Below are 20321 nucleotides of genomic sequence, written 5' to 3' on the forward strand. Positions count from 1 at the left end.
AAGTCCTTAGAATACATGGCTGATTGAACTTATTCAAAGGTCAGAGACTCCCCTCCATACAAGAGAGTTTATTTGAAGTGAGCACGTGATCGAGGCAACGTGCACAACAATAACAACGCTTGATCTTCATCATCGATCTTCATATTAATAATTTCAACATCAAGAATCATCTTGTTGAACATATCCAATTTCTTCAGGTAGAGTCAATTTACCAGTGATTTGGTCATGTACAAACTTTCAAATTTTACCTATAACCCTGATGTCGTCGTCTCCTTTGATACATGTCGAAGAACCCTATCACCAAGGCTCAAGAGGATTGTGATGTGGGCTTTCTCGATCATGGTTGTATTTTCATTTTCCGTTAACGCATCGTCTATAGCCGCCGCTCCCTTCAATGCTTTCAAAAAATTTTGCTGAACCAGTAGGGTTTTCATCTTCAAATGCCACAGACCGAAATCGTTCACTCCGATGAACCTTTCAATTTCATACTTTGTTGAAGGCATCTTCTTCACATTCACCGTACCAATTTGTTGTAAAAAGGATGCCTTGATGAAGAAAGGATAAATTGTTTATTTGTGATCAAGAAACACACAAGGGTAGAAAAGATGATAAACAATAAGAACAACAAGGATTGGTTATAACTCCTATTCTTTCCTTTTTCTTTCAATCAAGATTACAATTACAAGAATAAAAAATAGCCCTCTCACCCTAAATTAGGATTTGTAGTATTCAATGATGAGAGACTAGTATGATATTTATAATAAAACCTAACATACTAAACTAATGGACTTTTTCACAAATACCCATTACAAGCTAACTCAGGATACAAACTAACTTAAACAATTGAAAGACTTAATACATCCTTTGGTCCCTTAGTTTAATTTCAGGTTTTAGTTTAGTCCCTTATGTAATAAACGTTACATCAGGTCTCTTATTTGTAGTTTCGTTAACCACATTGGTCCTGTCTGTTAAATTTTGACTAACATCATCAATTTTCTTAAAAGTCATTTCAGCTTTATTGAAAACTACATCTCGAGTGGTGATACTCTTCTTGTGACCTGGCTTTAGGCACCTTATCCTATAAGCTTTGACACCTTCAGGGTATCCCATGAACATGCATTTCATAGCTTTAGGTTCGACCTTGTCTTGCCTAATGTGAGCATAAGCTACGCAGCCAAATACTCCAATTTTGTCGAGATCTTGTGGATTTCCCTATCAAACTTCTTTAGGTGTCTTCATATCTAACACAATCGAAAGACATCTATTTATCAGATATGTTACTGTCGAAACAGCCTCAGCCCAAAACACCTTCTTCAACCCAAAACTAGTAAACATGCATCTGACTTTCTCTTAAATAGTTCGATTAAACCTTTCAACCAAACCATTTTATTGTGGAGTACCTGCAGTATTTATGTGCCTTGGAATACTAGAGGCAGCACAAAAACTGTCGAACTCCTCATTGTAAAATTCAAGGCCACTATCGGTTCTCAACCTCCTGACCTTTCTGCCAGTTTGATTTTCGACCAGAGTATTCCAACTTTTGAAATTCTCAAAAGTTTCATCCATAGTCTTCTTGATGAATACCCATAATTTTCTAGAATAATCATCTACTATGAATAGAAAATACCTCGCTCCTGAATGTGATGGACATCTTCTAGACGCCCAAATATCAGCATGGATGTAATCAAAGGATCCATGTGTTCTTTGTTTGCCTTTGTTGAATTTCATTCTGCAAGATTTTGCGAGTACACATGGTTCACAAAACTTCATCTTTTTGACTTTGTCTTCACCAAGTAGATTTGGTTTTCCCAGTTCGACCAGACCCCTTTCAATGACACGGCCCAATCTCATGTGCCAAATTTCTATTTTCAAAAGATTCCGTGGATGCAACATTTGTTGAACCACTTACAAATTCAGCCTCAAGGGTATACAAGCCTTGTTTCTTCACGCCTCTCAAGACTTCCTTCGACCCCTTCATGACTCTTAGGATACTTTTCTCTCATTGGAAAACATATCCTTTCTTTTCGAATTCACCAAGAGAAATCAAATTTCTCTTTAAATCAGGAACATACCTGACTTCAGTTAATAATCTTATTGACTCATCATGAAGCTTAAATCTCACGGATCCAACACCTGCAATCTTGCAAGCTTTGTTGTTTTCCAACAATAAAAATCCACCATCTTGATCACATAATTCCTCAAACAAGTCTTTCTTTGGAGTCATGTGCCAAGTGGAACCTGAATCCATAATCCACTACTTACTCGAATCACTGATTGAAACCACAAGAACATCTGATGATTCAAAATCATCTTGAATAATGGTTGCATTGCCATTGTCCTTACGTTCGTGATCTTTCAGACGTTCAGGGCACACCTTTCTTGTGTGACCCTCCTTTTTACAATGATAGCATCAAATTCCAGATGCTTCGCCACTGTAAGACTTCTGTTGAATTTTGGCTTTCTTTTTGTCGAACTTGCCATCCTTTCGCAAGAATTTTCCCTTAATGGCCTAAACTTCACCAACAGTCGAAGTTTTATGCTCCTTTAGCTTGTTTAAGTCCTTAGAATACATGGCTGATTGAACTTATTCAAAGGTCAGAGACTCCCCTCCATACAAGAGAGTTTATTTGAAGTGAGCACGTGATCGAGGCAACGTGCACAACAATAACAACGCTTGATCTTCATCATCGATCTTCATATTAATAATTTCAACATCAAGAATCATCTTGTTGAACATATCCAATTTCTTCAGGTAGAGTCAATTTACCAGTGATTTGGTCATGTACAAACTTTCAAATTTTACCTATAACCCTGATGTCGTCGTCTCCTTTGATACATGTCGAAGAACCCTATCACCAAGGCTCAAGAGGATTGTGATGTGGGCTTTCTCGATCATGGTTGTATTTTCATTTTCCGTTAACGCATCGTCTATAGCCGCCGCTCCCTTCAACGCTTTCAAACAATTTTGCTGAACCAGTAGGGTTTTCATCTTCAAATGCCACAGACCGAAATCGTTCACTCCGATGAACCTTTCAATTTCATACTTTGTTGAAGGCATCTTCTTCACATTCACCGTACCAATTTGTTGTAAAAAGGATGCCTTGATGAAGAAAGGATAAATTGTTTATTTGTGATCAAGAAACACACAAGGGTAGAAAAGATGATAAACAATAAGAACAACAAGGATTGGTTATAACTCCTATTCTTTCCTTTTTCTTTCAATCAAGATTACAATTACAAGAATAAAAAATAGCCCTCTCACCCTAAATTAGGATTTGTAGTATTCAATGATGAGAGACTAGTATGATATTTGTAATAAAACCTAACATACTAAACTAATGGACTTTTTCACAAATACCCATTACAAGCTAACTCAGGGTACAAACTAACTTAAACAATTGAAAGACTTAATACATCCTTTGGTCCCTTAGTTTAATTTCAGGTTTTAGTTTAGTCCCTTATGTAATAAACGTTACATCAGGTCTCTTATTTGTAGTTTCGTTAACCACATTGGTCCTGTCTGTTAAATTTTGACTAACATCATCAATTTTCTTAAAAGTCATTTCAGCTTTATTGAAAACTACATCTCGAGTGGTGATACTCTTCTTGTGACCTGGCTTTAGGCACCTTATCCTATAAGCTTTGACACCTTCAGGGTATCCCATGAACATGCATTTCATAGCTTTAGGTTCGACCTTGTCTTGCCTAATGTGAGCATAAGCTACGCAGCCAAATACTCCAATTTTGTCGAGATCTTGTGGATTTCCCTATCAAACTTCTTTAGGTGTCTTCATATCTAACACAATCGAAAGACATCTATTTATCAGATATGTTACTGTCGAAACAGCCTCAGCCCAAAACACCTTCTTCAACCCAAAACTAGTAAACATGCATCTGACTTTCTCTTAAATAGTTCGATTAAACCTTTCAACCAAACCATTTTATTGTGGAGTACCTGCAGTATTTATGTGCCTTGGAATACTAGAGGCAGCACAAAAACTGTCGAACTCCTCATTGTAAAATTCAAGGCCACTATCGGTTCTCAACCTCCTGACCTTTCTGCCAGTTTGATTTTCGACCAGAGTATTCCAACTTTTGAAATTCTCAAAAGTTTCATCCATAGTCTTCTTGATGAATACCCATAATTTTCTAGAATAATCATCTACTATGAATAGAAAATACCTCGCTCCTGAATGTGATGGACATCTTCTAGACGCCCAAATATCAGCATGGATGTAATCAAAGGATCCATGTGTTCTTTGTTTGCCTTTGTTGAATTTCATTCTGCAAGATTTTGCGAGTACACATGGTTCACAAAACTTCATCTTTTTGACTTTGTCTTCACCAAGTAGATTTGGTTTTCCCAGTTCGACCAGACCCCTTTCAATGACACGGCCCAATCTCATGTGCCAAATTTCTATTTTCAAAAGATTCCGTGGATGCAACATTTGTCGAACCACTTACAAATTCAGCCTCAAGGGTATACAAGCCTTGTTTCTTCACGCCTCTCAAGACTTCCTTCGACCCCTTCATGACTCTTAGGATACTTTTCTCTCATTGGAAAACATATCCTTTCTTTTCGAATTCACCAAGAGAAATCAAATTTCTCTTTAAATCAGGAACATACCTGACTTCAGTTAATAATCTTATTGACTCATCATGAAGCTTAAATCTCACGGATCCAACACCTGCAATCTTGCAAGCTTTGTTGTTTTCCAACAATAAAAATCCACCATCTTGATCACATAATTCCTCAAACAAGTCTTTCTTTGGAGTCATGTGCCAAGTGGAACCTGAATCCATAATCCACTACTTACTCGAATCACTGATTGAAACCACAAGAACATCTGATGATTCAAAATCATCTTGAATAATGGTTGCATTGCCATTGTCCTTACGTTCGTGATCTTTCAGACGTTCAGGGCACACCTTTCTTGTGTGACCCTCCTTTTTACAATGATAGCATCAAATTCCAGATGCTTCGCCACTGTAAGACTTCTGTTGAATTTTGGCTTTCTTTTTGTCGAACTTGCCATCCTTTCGCAAGAATTTTCCCTTAATGGCCTAAACTTCACCAACAGTCGAAGTTTTATGCTCCTTTAGCTTGTTTAAGTCCTTAGAATACATGGCTGATTGAACTTATTCAAAGGTCAGAGACTCCCCTCCATACAAGAGAGTTTATTTGAAGTGAGCACGTGATCGAGGCAACGTGCACAACAATAACAACGCTTGATCTTCATCATCGATCTTCATATTAATAATTTCAACATCAAGAATCATCTTGTTGAACATATCCAATTTCTTCAGGTAGAGTCAATTTACCAGTGATTTGGTCATGTACAAACTTTCAAATTTTACCTATAACCCTGATGTCGTCGTCTCCTTTGATACATGTCGAAGAACCCTATCACCAAGGCTCAAGAGGATTGTGATGTGGGCTTTCTCGATCATGGTTGTATTTTCATTTTCCGTTAACGCATCGTCTATAGCCGCCGCTCCCTTCAACGCTTTCAAACAATTTTGCTGAACCAGTAGGGTTTTCATCTTCAAATGCCACAGACCGAAATCGTTCACTCCGATGAACCTTTCAATTTCATACTTTGTTGAAGGCATCTTCTTCACATTCACCGTACCAATTTGTTGTAAAAAGGATGCCTTGATGAAGAAAGGATAAATTGTTTATTTGTGATCAAGAAACACACAAGGGTAGAAAAGATGATAAACAATAAGAACAACAAGGATTGGTTATAACTCCTATTCTTTCCTTTTTCTTTCAATCAAGATTACAATTACAAGAATAAAAAATAGCCCTCTCACCCTAAATTAGGATTTGTAGTATTCAATGATGAGAGACTAGTATGATATTTGTAATAAAACCTAACATACTAAACTAATGGACTTTTTCACAAATACCCATTACAAGCTAACTCAGGGTACAAACTAACTTAAACAATTGAAAGACTTAATACATCCTTTGGTCCCTTAGTTTAATTTCAGGTTTTAGTTTAGTCCCTTATGTAATAAACGTTACATCAGGTCTCTTATTTGTAGTTTCGTTAACCACATTGGTCCTGTCTGTTAAATTTTGACTAACATCATCAATTTTCTTAAAAGTCATTTCAGCTTTATTGAAAACTACATCTCGAGTGGTGATACTCTTCTTGTGACCTGGCTTTAGGCACCTTATCCTATAAGCTTTGACACCTTCAGGGTATCCCATGAACATGCATTTCATAGCTTTAGGTTCGACCTTGTCTTGCCTAATGTGAGCATAAGCTACGCAGCCAAATACTCCAATTTTGTCGAGATCTTGTGGATTTCCCTATCAAACTTCTTTAGGTGTCTTCATATCTAACACAATCGAAAGACATCTATTTATCAGATATGTTACTGTCGAAACAGCCTCAGCCCAAAACACCTTCTTCAACCCAAAACTAGTAAACATGCATCTGACTTTCTCTTAAATAGTTCGATTAAACCTTTCAACCAAACCATTTTATTGTGGAGTACCTGCAGTATTTATGTGCCTTGGAATACTAGAGGCAGCACAAAAACTGTCGAACTCCTCATTGTAAAATTCAAGGCCACTATCGGTTCTCAACCTCCTGACCTTTCTGCCAGTTTGATTTTCGACCAGAGTATTCCAACTTTTGAAATTCTCAAAAGTTTCATCCATAGTCTTCTTGATGAATACCCATAATTTTCTAGAATAATCATCTACTATGAATAGAAAATACCTCGCTCCTGAATGTGATGGACATCTTCTAGACGCCCAAATATCAGCATGGATGTAATCAAAGGATCCATGTGTTCTTTGTTTGCCTTTGTTGCATTTCATTCTGCAAGATTTTGCGAGTACACATGGTTCACAAAACTTCATCTTTTTGACTTTGTCTTCACCAAGTAGATTTGGTTTTCCCAGTTCGACCAGACCCCTTTCAATGACACGGCCCAATCTCATGTGCCAAATTTCTATTTTCAAAAGATTCCGTGGATGCAACATTTGTTGAACCACTTACAAATTCAGCCTCAAGGGTATACAAGCCTTGTTTCTTCACGCCTCTCAAGACTTCCTTCGAACCCTTCATGACTCTTAGGATACTTTTCTCTCATTGGAAAACATATCCTTTCTTTTCGAATTCACCAAGAGAAATCAAATTTCTCTTTAAATCAGGAACATACCTGACTTCAGTTAATAATCTTATTGACTCATCATGAAGCTTAAATCTCACGGATCCAACACCTGCAATCTTGCAAGCTTTGTTGTTTTCCAACAATAAAAATCCACCATCTTGATCACATAATTCCTCAAACAAGTCTTTCTTTGGAGTCATGTGCCAAGTGGAACCTGAATCCACAATCCACTACTTACTCGAATCACTGATTGAAACCACAAGAACATCTGATGATTCAAAATCATCTTGAATAATGGTTGCATTGCCATTGTCCTTACGTTCGTGATCTTTCAGACGTTCAGGGCACACCTTTCTTGTGTGACCCTCCTTTTTACAATGATAGCATCAAATTCCAGATGCTTCGCCACTATAAGACTTCTGTTGAATTTTGGCTTTCTTTTTGTCGAACTTGCCATCCTTTCGCAAGAATTTTCCCTTAATGGCCTAAACTTCACCAACAGTCGAAGTTTTATGCTCCTTTAGCTTGTTTAAGTCCTTAGAATACATGGCTGATTGAACTTATTCAAAGGTCAGAGACTCCCCTCCATACAAGAGAGTTTATTTGAAGTGAGCACGTGATCGAGGCAACGTGCACAACAATAACAACGCTTGATCTTCATCATCGATCTTCATATTAATAATTTCAACATCAAGAATCATCTTGTTGAACATATCCAATTTCTTCAGGTAGAGTCAATTTACCAGTGATTTGGTCATGTACAAACTTTCAAATTTTACCTATAACCCTGATGTCGTCGTCTCCTTTGATACATGTCGAAGAACCCTATCACCAAGGCTCAAGAGGATTGTGATGTGGGCTTTCTCGATCATGGTTGTATTTTCATTTTCCGTTAACGCATCGTCTATAGCCGCCGCTCCCTTCAACGCTTTCAAACAATTTTGCTGAACCAGTAGGGTTTTCATCTTCAAATGCCACAGACCGAAATCGTTCACTCCGATGAACCTTTCAATTTCATACTTTGTTGAAGGCATCTTCTTCACATTCACCGTACCAATTTGTTGTAAAAAGGATGCCTTGATGAAGAAAGGATAAATTGTTTATTTGTGATCAAGAAACACACAAGGGTAGAAAAGATGATAAACAATAAGAACAACAAGGATTGGTTATAACTCCTATTCTTTCCTTTTTCTTTCAATCAAGATTACAATTACAAGAATAAAAAATAGCCCTCTCACCCTAAATTAGGATTTGTAGTATTCAATGATGAGAGACTAGTATGATATTTATAATAAAACCTAACATACTAAACTAATGGACTTTTTCACAAATACCCATTACAAGCTAACTCAGGGTACAAACTAACTTAAACAATTGAAAGACTTAATACATCCTTTGGTCCCTTAGTTTAATTTCAGGTTTTAGTTTAGTCCCTTATGTAATAAACGTTACATCAGGTCTCTTATTTGTAGTTTCGTTAACCACATTGGTCCTGTCTGTTAAATTTTGTCAATTTTCGTTAGTTTCTGCATGTGTGGCACTCCAACTGTACCTTTATTAGTTGACATGGAATTATTGTATTACATATTATTTTAAAATTTTAAAATTAAAAACAATGCAAGCTAAAACATATTTGTAAATTCTTTTCTCTTCCTCCAACCCTAGCTGCCACCCTCGCACTTCTTCCTCTCTCTCTCTCTCTCTCTCTCTCTCTCTATATATATATATATATATATATATCTTTCTCTCAAAGATGCAATCAAATGTTTCTCCACGGGTTTCCTCACTGCCAAATCCTTCGTTGGTTGGAAACAACTTCTCAGTCTAACCGTCTCTGTTCTCCGATTCATGTGCATGTATCCAACTCTCTTTCACGATTTCCATCACCCTTGCCAAAAATCACTTCCTTATTTCCGTTTAACCGAAGCCCCACAACTATTATATTCTCAGGAACTCTCTTCTTTGTTTTTGTTTAGCCTTAATTCTGAAATATCCTAAGAAATTTGCAGCACCAAAGCAGAAAAGATCGAAAATAGTAAAGCGTGTGGATGAAAACCCAATAGTTTTTAGTATTCATAATAGCCCTATATCTTCTGTTTTATTTTTTAGTGAGGATGAAAACCCAATAATTAAACAAATTTGAATCTTGATCTAACTTTTTTGTTGGTGTTTTTTTCTCCAGGAATCTAACAACATCTAAGAGTGAACACCAATTGAAAGAGAAGTTTCAGATATATCTGATGGTGCTTATTCTTTTTTTCCGTCCAATTCTTCTTCCATGGGTTGGTTAGTTTTTTACGCTTACCAAATTCTATTAATTGACTCTTTAGCCTTATTGCTCTGCTTCGTAGATGCTTACTTTTCGCCTTAACTAAGAAAATTTTTTGTGGTTATTTTTTGCAGGATGACAAAGCATGAAGCTGACGTGGCAAAGTAGTTACATAGCTTAACTGTATTCAGTTAGTTAGGGTTTTTAGTTAGGTTTCTATACCAACTATATAAACCATTGTGTAACTAACTTTGTTCAACAAGTAATCAATAATCTCTTTCTTCTCTATTTTGCTTTGCTTAAGCTTTTCTTCTTGTGCTTGTTCACACTCCATCAATGGAGTTTTGCATAACATTTACAATCGTTTTACTTGCTTAGATGGTATCAGAGCAGGCTGATCCTGCTCTGCATCTGCTGCGATTCAGTGATCTTTCTTGCTCATAGTGATTAAAGCTTTCTTGAAGCAATCACTGTGATTTTGTTCTTTCTACTTTCTTCGATTCTCAGCATTTTAAGAAGCTTGATCGATGACGAGGAACAATAACAACAATCAGAATCAGGATCATCTTGATCCATATTATGTGCATCCTTCAGAAAATCCATCGACGGTGTGCGTAACTCCGGCGTTATCAGGTGATAATTACCACGCTTGGTCGATAAAGATGAGACGTGCTCTTGCCATGAAGAACAAGTTCAGATTCGTTGATGGTTCTATAGAAGTACCTGGAGAAGATGATCTGAATTATGTTGCGTGGCAAAGATGCAACAATTTAGTTCATACATGGATTATCAATTCAATAACACCATCCATTGCTCAGAGTGTGGTGTTCATTGACAATGCCGTGGATATGTGGAATGATCTCAAAGATCGTTTTATGAGAGGAGATCGAATTCGAGTAGCGCAACTTCATCAAGAAATAACAAATCTGAAACAAGGTAGCAAGAAGATTTCTGATTATTTCACTGAATTGAGAAGTCTGTGGGAAGAATTGGATCAGTATCGCCCCATGCCAAGTTGCACGTGTCGTGTTACATGTGCATGTCAAGCAATGCGCAATAGTAGAAGCTTTAGGGCTGAAGATAGAATTATCCAATTCTTAATAGGTCTGAATGAAGAATTTCATGGTGTGGTATCTCAAGTATTGTTAATGGATCCATTGCCATAAATCAATAGAGTATTTTCAATGGTAATGCAGCAAGAAAGGAAGATATGTGGTCTGAATTTTTCTAACAGCAATGTGATTGAGGAAGCACCTGGGATGGTGAATACTGTTGAAGGCTCAAAATCATTTGGAAGAGGTCGAGGCTATGGAAATCCCTCTGTAGGGAGAGGTAGGGGCAATATGAAAGTGTGCACCTACTGTGGTAAGACAGGGCATGTTATTGATAATTACTACAAGAAACATGGTTATCCACCAAGTTTTGGAAGAGGAAGTGGATCTTCATCATATGCCAATCAGGTTGATGTTGAAGATTCGGATTCAAAATCTGCTGTAGCCTCAACAAGTGACAATGGACGGAGCATGACACTCACAAAGGAGCAGTACCAGAATTTGATGACCTTACTAGAGAAAAGTACAGGATCTGTGAATCTAGCTAAGGGAGGTAATTCTGAACCTTTCATTGCTAACTTTAATACTAAGAATAGTATCAGTTGGATATTAGATACAGGAGCTACTCACCACATAAGTCACTCCTTAGATTCTTTTGTTGAATATGAAAGAATAAGCCCTATGATGGTTAATCTACCAAATGGAAACTCTATAGTCTCATCCATAAGTGGTAGTGTGCAGTGTTAGAACAAGATTTGTTCTGATCAATATTCTTAGTTTTGATGATAACAAGGATATGAATTTTGTGTGAGATAATGTGGTACTATAATACATTGAAATTTCCCTTTCAGGAAATATATAAAGAGTATGCACAAATCAGCGCTCAGAAGCTTTGACTCAGAAGGTTCAGCATGCAACATCAGAACATGGTCTGGCAAGACATCAGAAGATGGTCAAGGCAGAATCAGAACATGGGTCTATGGAAGCATCAGAAGAACTTGAGATCAGAAGCAGAAGCACTGAAGTTCTCATGGTATCACGCTCAGAAGCACTTCAAGGTCAGAAGACAAGAAGATGCTATGCACCAAGCTGTTTGACTCTGATGATATTCAAACGTTGTATACACAAACATCAGATCAGAAGAAAGTACAGGTGGCAGGCTACGCTGACTGACAAAAGGAACGTTGGAAGCTATTAAAGGCAACGTCAGTAGACACAGCGTGAACAAGGCTCGAGGTAGTTGACAAAAGCGTGAAACATTAAATGCAATGCTGTACGGAATACGCAAAGCATTAAATGCTCCCAACGGTCATCTTCTCAAGTGCCTATAAATATGAAGTTCTGATGAGAAGCAAGGTTAACGATTCTGAAAGAACTTATTCTGAAAAACTTGCTGAAACGCTGTTCAAATCAAAGCTCGGAAACTTCATCTTCATCAAAGCTCACTACATTGTTGTTGTAATATATTAGTGAGATTAAGCTTAAACGTTAGGAGAAATATCACTGTTGTGATTATAGCTTTTCAGAAGCATTGTAAAACTCTTATTTGATTACATTAATTTGTAAGTAACTAGAGTGATCAAGTGTTGATCAGGATACTCTAGGAAGTCTTAGCTTGTGTCTAAGCAGTTGTAATTAGAGTGATCACGTGGTGGTCAGGATACTCTAAGAAAGTCTTAGCTTGTGTCTAAGCATTTGTTCCTAGAGTGATCAGCTTGTGATCAGGATACTCTAGAAGACTTTGTCGTGGGCTAAGTGGAAAACCATTGTAATCTGTTGCGATTAGTGGATTAAATCCTCAGGTGAGGTAAATCACTCCGTGGGGGTGGACTGGAGTAGTTTAGTTAACAACGAACCAGGATAAAAATAACTGTGCTATTTATTTTTATCGTCCAAGTTTTTAGACTACACTTATTCAACCCCCCCCCCTTTCTAAGTGTTTTTCTATCCTTCATGCAGTTGTCTAATGAATTGATCATTAAGAATGTGTTATATTTGCCTCAGTTTGAAGTTAACTTAGTGTCAGTTTCAAAACTATGTCAAGAGCAGAGTTGCATTTTGAGTTTTGAATCTGATCAGTGTATGATACAGGCAAAGAAGGATTTGAGGAGGATTGGTTCAGCTAAAGCCTTTGATGGTCTATACTACTTGGAAGCTGCAGTTGCCCACAAAGTCCATAGAGAAAAAGCTGCAGGATTTGTGTCGAGTATTTTCACTAAAAGTAGTTCTAATGTTGTAGCATCTGCCTTATTATGGCATTTAAGGCTAGGGCATTTGTCATTTGATAGGATGGAATGTATGAATAAAGTGTATAGCTACATTCCTAGGAGTGCTCATACTGCTTGTGATGTTTGCCAACAATCCAGACAAAAATGTATGCCTTTTCCCATAAGTAATAAAAATGCTGAGAATGTGTTTGACCTAATTCATTTAGATGTATGGGACCATTTGGTACAACTTCTGTTCATGGTTTTAGATACTTTCTAACCATACTTGATGACCATAGTAGACATGTATGGGTGGTCATGTTAAAGTCCAAATCTGAAGTATGTCAAAGAATCAAAGAATTCATAGCTATGGTTGAAACTCAATTTGACAAAAGAGTGAAAGTAGTGAGGAGTGATAATGGAACAGAGTTACTTATGCCTACTTACTATGCCTCAAAAGGTATCATACATCAGAAAAGTTGTGTTTATACACCACAACAAAATGGTAGAGTAGAAAGACGACACCAAGACATTTTGAACATTAGTCGAGCTCTAATGTTTCAATCTAAACTGCCTAAGAAATACTGGTCATATGCAGTTTTACATGCAGTATTTTTGATGAACAGGATTCCTACAAAGATTTTGAAGAACAAGTCCTCTTATGAGGTTTTGCATGGAGCTCTACCTGACTTAAGTTCACTTAGAGTTTTTGGATGCTTGAGCTATGGTTCTACACTGCCTAGCAACAGGCATAAATTTGACTCACGAGCACGAAAGTGTGCTTTCCTGGGATATAAGCAAGGTATGAAAGGTTTTGTCCTTCTGGATGTCACATCCCATGAAATTGTTGTTTCAAGAAATGTCAAATTTTTTGATATGGAGTTTCCTTTTCATAGTGAGACAAAATTGCAAACTCCTACTTCTATATACTTTGATCAACCTTTTTCTGAGTCCTCTATGACTACTTTAAACACCTTTTTAGACACTTCTTCTGTCCCTAGTTCTCAGTCTATTGTTCCTTTTGATTCTGAAAATGATACTCAGGTTTCTATACCTGAACATGATGCTCAAGTGTCTGGAACTGATTCTGAAAATTTACCTATTGAACATTCCTCTTTTTCTACTGATGTTACTACTTCTGATGATGCTTCCATGTCTCATACGTCTCATGCTTCTGATTCACCAGTAGTAGATGATACTAGAAAGTCTAGTCGTGTGTCTAGACCACCTGCACATTTAAAGGACTACATATGTTCTTCCATCTCCTCCCATAGTCAATACCCTATTGACAAATACCTGGTTTATGATAATTTGTCCCACACTCATCAAGCTTACATTATGGCTCTTTCCTCTGAAACTGAACCCACTAATTATCAAGCAGCCATTAAAGATCCTCGATGGGTTCAAGCTATGCAGTTGGAATTAAATGCCTTGGAACAAAATCAGACATGGGATTTTGTTGACTTACCACCTAATGCTTCTCCTATTGGAAGCAAATGGGTGTACAAGATAAAGAGACATGCTGATGGCTCCATAGAGCGGTTCAAGGCTCGACTAGTGGCACAAGGATTTAATCAGACTGAAGGATTGGATTATTTTGAGACATTCTCTCCTGTGGTAAAGATGTCTACTATTCGAGTGCTTCTGGCTCTTGCTGCTATACATGGTTGGTTCCTTCATCAACTGGACGTGAACAATGCGTTCTTACATGGCGATTTGCATGAAGCTGTCTACATGAAATTGCCACAAGGTGTTAGTGCTTCTCATCCTGGGCAGGTTTGCAAGTTGAATTAATCCCTTTATGGATTGAAGCAAGCAAGTCGTCAATGGTTTGAGAAGCTAACCACATTTCTTCAGGCACAAGGTTTCACTCATGCACATGCAGATCATACTTTATTCACCAAATCTGATGCTTCTTCATTCACGGCCATTTTGGTTTATGTGGACGACATTATTCTTGCAGGAACTTCTCTCACCATATTTCATGATCTCAAAAAGGCTTTGGATAGTTCTTTTGATATCAAAGATCTTGGTAAGTTAAAATACTTCTTAGGTCTTGAAGTAGCTCGATCTTCCAAGGGTATTACATTGTGCCAGAGAAAGTATTGTCTGGAACTTTTAAAGGATGTTGGTCTCACTGGTTGTAAACCTGTCACTACTCCTTTAGATGCTTCTATCCGTTTGCATCAAGACGATGGATCGGTTTTCTTAGATATCACTGCTTATAGGCGTCTTGTGGGTAGACTTTTGTACCTTACTACCACAAGACCTGACATTGCCTTTGCTACTCAACAACTAAGCCAATACATGAGTGCCCCTACTGAGTCACACTATAAAGCTGCTTTACGTGTCCTCAGGTATCTCAAACAATCACCTGCCCATGGTATCCTCCTTTCCCAGGCTTCAGATCTGCAGATTTCCGGTTTTAGTGATGCTGACTGGGGAGGTTGTATTGATACTCGAAGATCTGTGTCTGGTTATTGTTTTTTTATTGGTCACTCTTTGGTATCATGGAAAGCTAAGAAGCAAATCACGGTTAGCTGTTCTTCAGCTGAGGCTGAGTATCGCGCCCTGGCCTCCGCTACTAGGGAACTTCAGTGGCTTTGTTTCCTATTGCACGATCTCAAATAACATCCAGCACGGTTACCGGTTCTCTACTGCGATAGTCAAAGTGCTATCCACATTTCTGCTAATCCCGTGTTTCACGAACACACCAAGCATCTTGACATAGATTGTCATCTTGTTCGTGAAAAGATTCAGGCTGGTGTCATGAGATTATTGCCTGTTCCCTCCAAAGACCAAGCTGCTGATATATTCACTAAAGCTTTAGGTCCACGACCTTTCCATGACTGTGTTTCCAAGCTTGGCTTGATCAACATCTATCAACCTCAAGCTTGTGGGGGGGTGACAAAGCATGAAGCTGACGTGGCAAAGTAGTTACATAGCTTAACTGTATTCAGTTAGTTAGGGTTTTCAGTTAGGTTTCTATACCAACTATATAAACCATTGTGTAACTAACTTTGTTCAACAAGTCATCAATAATCTCTTTCTTCTCTATTTTTCTTTGCTTAAGCTTTTCTTCTTCTTGTTCACACTCCATCAATGGAGTTTTGCATAACATTTACAATCGTTTTACTTGCTTAGACAGGAAAAGAATAGAACCTTTGGCTTTGGTGTTGGCACAGACCAGAGAACTCACACGACAGATTGAAAAGGAATTCAATGAGGCTGCACATGGAGAGTTTACATGATTGGAGATCTCTTTTGGTGTACTTGGATTGTGATGAATACATGAAGAAAGGAAAAAAGTAAAGGCTAAAGCAAGTATTTATTTTTCTACTCACTTTTGGCTGGTTAATTTGCATATCCTTGAGCATTTAGGTGTGAATCTTATTATTGTTTTTTGCTGAAAATATGCAGAGTTGATTGATCGTTTTATAGGTTCAAAAATATGGGTGATAATGAAAGGTGACAAGGAGCTTGTTGGTACTCTAAGAGGCTTTGATGTGTATGTCAACATGTTTAGGTTTAGGTTGTTGAAAATATGTTGGAAGAATTGGAGAAAAAACCAGTTGAAGTTAGTATCGAGTAAATTTATTATGGTGTATTATTGTCTTTCTCTGCTCTAAATAGGACAAGTTTCAAGGGACATGAGTGTAGAGAAGAACAAGAATGTGGATTCAATTATTTTCCATGTGTTTGTTGTAATTAGCTGGGAGGAACAAAATTTTAATGATTTTGAAGAGTCTTGTTTATATATACTGTATAGATTGGATGTGTAGTTAATAATGTTTTTGGTTGATTTAGAATGATATTTTCTATTGGGTTGTTTGTAGTTAACAATTGTTATATTTTTTTTACATATTTTTAACAATTTGCGGATTTTTAACCTCCAAAAAGAAAACCCCCGTAGTTTAAATAAAATATTACTTTTTTTAGTACATATGCTGACTCAGCCATGTCTTGCTAACTCAGCCTTGTCTTGATGCCTTGTCACATAGGCGAGGTTAACGTTTTTAGAGTCAAATTAACGGAATGGACCTAGTTAGTTAACAGAAGTATTGTTAAGGGACTTATTTGTAACGTTTATTACATAAGGGACCACACTAAAATATGAAATTAAATTATGGGACTTCAGGACTAAATAAGCCTATAAATAACTATAGTTTGTATTCTTATTTGAACAATTCAAGTCAATAATATAATTCTTATTTTCTTATTCTCTCTTTACCTAAAAGTGTCTTATGCATTGGCAAATTGGTATCACAAGCCTTTTGTTTCGAGAAAGGGACCGAGTTGTATCGAAAAGCCTAAAAAGGGGTGTCCCGTTTTAATTTGTCAATGGTGGTACAAGTGTGAGGGGAGCATTGTAGACTCACACTTGAGAGGAGAGTATTAGAATAATAATGCAAGTGTGATTCAGTGAGAAAATAGTCTCACATTTAATAAAAATGTGTTGACTAGAACATTTATAAGTACGAGAATCTATGTAGCAATATGAGTCTCCCACAAATGCGAGTCTCCCACAAAAGTACATAATCCTAATACTTCCTAGTGATAAAACCCCCTACACTACTGTGACCTTTTATTTGACAACATAACTCGGAAATTACATCACTTTTATCTTTTGTTTTACCTCTTGCAACTTTTATTTTATTTTTTTACTTTTTGAAACTTCATTTTTAAATTTTTTATTTTTGATGCTACATCATTTTATCATTTTTTTTCAATCTTGCAATTTTTAATTTTTTTTTTTAAATCGTTGAATGATTTCAACATTTATAAATTTATAAACCATTTCAAAATCGTAATAATTTGTGTCAAAAATTCTTTATAATATAAATTTAAAATTCTGATTAAAAAACTTCTTAAATATCTTACAGATCAATATATTAATATGTAGTCTTTGCAAAATCTAAGGACTTTTTATTGTATTAATAATCTCTTAAATCTCAGAAATAATATACCCACGTGACTTATTAATAAACAAAAAATCATGTGTCATTCACCTCTATGATATTTTTCCGTAGACTGGTTTTCAGTTTTCACCACATTCAGATTTGACCTCATATCACATGGTATTCATCAAAGCAAGGACATGAAATTTACTTTTGCAATAGTTAGTTATCATGTGAAATGAATCATGTGGCTTGCTAAAAGTCATGTCAAATTTATAGTAGTTCATATCCGAAGTTTTTTAATTTTAAAAAGTAGAAATTAATTAAAGCAAATTTATCATTTTAATAAATAATAATAATATAACATAATTATTAAAAAAAATCCTACCATAATATTAGATAATATTCTATCTAATATTATGTTTCTATCCAATTTATTAATCTTGAGATTTTTGTTAATAGTTCTTCTAGTTTCTCTAAATATTTCTTTATCTCTAATTGTTTGATTCATTTTCATTTGAACTATTCTCCTCACAATATAATTTACATATTTTTTCTCTACATGTTCAAATCACTTAAGCATATTTTTCACCATATTTTTTGTTATAGGTGATACACCAACATTATCTTTGATATCGTCGTTTATAATATTATCTCCTATAGTTTTGTCACACATCTAACACAACATCTTCATCTCTGCTATATATACTTTCACTACTATGGAAAAGACTCACAACAACGATTAGGAAAGATACATACTCATGTGAGATCAGACGTTGTTATGTAGCGTGGTTGTATATGTGTTACTAACAATCACGGCCCAGTGACCATTGTAGTAAATTGGAAAGCGCGCTCATCACAATGGTTGTTCCAAACAACTGTTGTGATAGATATAAAGGTCCTACGTTGGATCCTCAACAGCGCCGTTTTGGTATTTATATTATTTTGGACAGCACGCAAGATATTACAAAGGTTGTGTTATATAACCGTTGTGAAATTTTCTGCATAAATAATAAGTATAATCCTGCTTTTATAACTTTTCCCATTTTTTTACCTGTATTTTTGTGAATCATATCACAATAGAACAAACAACTTGCATTTGTGATAAAGTTATCTTTATAATAATAATTGTATCATAATAATAAAAATTGGATTAAGAACCAAAAAATTGTGTATTGCTTCAAAACCAAAATGCCACGAAACAGCCTACAATTTACACATTACATACCATCACATAATTTTATCTTGGTGTTTTGGTTTCTTGTCTTTTTGTGTCTTGTGTCTTGGTGTCCTATCTCTTGGTGTTTTTACTCTAAAGACCTATGATTTCAAATAATCATACTTGTTAGTAAAAATACTTAGAAATTATAACATACAATTAATATATTATGAATAAAGAATAAAATACTAGTTAATTTTCCCACATCTCCATCAACTTCATCATATGAGGTAGGAACTTTATTAGAACAAGATTTGTTCTGATCAATATTCTTAGTTTTGATGATAACAATATATATGAATTTTGTATGAGATAATGTGGTACTCTAATACTATGCAATTTCCATTTCAGGAATCACATAAAGAGTATGCAGAAAATCAGCGCAAGAAGCACTGACTCAGAAGGTTCAGCATGCAACATCAGAACATGCTCTGGCAAGACATCAGAAGATGGTCAAGCAGAATCAGAACATGGTCTATGGAAGCATCAGAAGAACTTGAAATAAGAAGCAGAAGCACTTAAGTTCTCATGGTATCACGCTAAGAAGCTCTTCAAGGTTAGAAGACAAGAAGATGCTCTGCATCAAGCTGTTTGACTCTGATGATATTCAAACGTTGTTTACACAAACATCAAGTCAGAAGCAAGTACAAGATGGCAGGCTACGCTGAATGACAAAAGGAACGTTAGAAGCTATTAAAGGCAACGTCAGTAGACACAGCGAAAGCAAGGCTCGGGGTAGTTGACAAAAGAGTGAAACATTAAATGCAATGCTGTACTGATCACGCAAAGCATTAAATGCTCCCAACGGTCATCTTCTCAAGTGCCTATATATATAGAAGTTCTAAAGAGAAGCTAATGAAAATAACACTTTGCGCAAACTTACAAAAACGCTGTCAAATTCAAAAGCTCTCAAACTTCATCTTCAACCTCACTACATTGCTGTTGTAATATCTTAATGAGATTAAGCTTAAACTTTAAGAGAAATATCACAGTTGTGATTATAGCTTTTTAGAAGCATTGTAATACTCTTGAAAGAATTGTTTACATTCATTTGTAAGAACTAGGGAAGATCAAGTTGTGATCGGATTCTCTAGAAAGTCTTAGAGGGTATCTAAGCATTGTGTTCCTAGAGTGATCAGGTTGTGATCATAATACTCTAGAAGACTTAGAGGTTATCTAAGTGGAAAACCATTGTAATCTTGTGTGATTAGTGGATTAAATCCTCAGGTGAGGTAAATCACTCCAAGGGGGTGGACTGGAGTAGTTTAGTTAACAACGAACCAGGATAAAAATCATTGTGCAAATTGTTTTTATCTTACAAGTTTTAAAGCTACACTTATTCAACCCCCCCCCCTTTCTAAGTGTTTTTCTATCCTTCAATTGGTATCAGAGCGCCGGTTCTAAGGTGCAAGCACTTAACCGTGTTTAGAAATGATTCAGGAAGAGAAAAACGCTTAAGTCAAGATGGTTGGTGAAGATCCAACACATACATCTACATCTGGCTCTGCTGAGCAACATAATGGAAATGGTAAGAATGGTTAT

General features: G+C 36.3%; 1 long non-coding RNA gene across 1 annotated transcript; it reads left to right on the forward strand.

Moving 5' to 3' along the window:
• Positions 1 to 8916: 8916 nt before the first annotated feature.
• Positions 8917 to 16497, forward strand: LOC131599496 (uncharacterized). The gene is made up of 3 exons (XR_009282806.1): positions 8917 to 9176; positions 9317 to 9420; positions 15811 to 16497. It is a non-coding gene; the product is annotated as an uncharacterized LOC131599496 (long non-coding RNA).
• Positions 16498 to 20321: the final 3824 nt, after the last annotated feature.

The sequence above is a fragment of the Vicia villosa genome, linkage group LG4 (genome assembly GCF_029867415.1).
Source record: "Vicia villosa cultivar HV-30 ecotype Madison, WI linkage group LG4, Vvil1.0, whole genome shotgun sequence".
Classification (NCBI taxonomy): domain Eukaryota; kingdom Viridiplantae; phylum Streptophyta; class Magnoliopsida; order Fabales; family Fabaceae; genus Vicia; species Vicia villosa.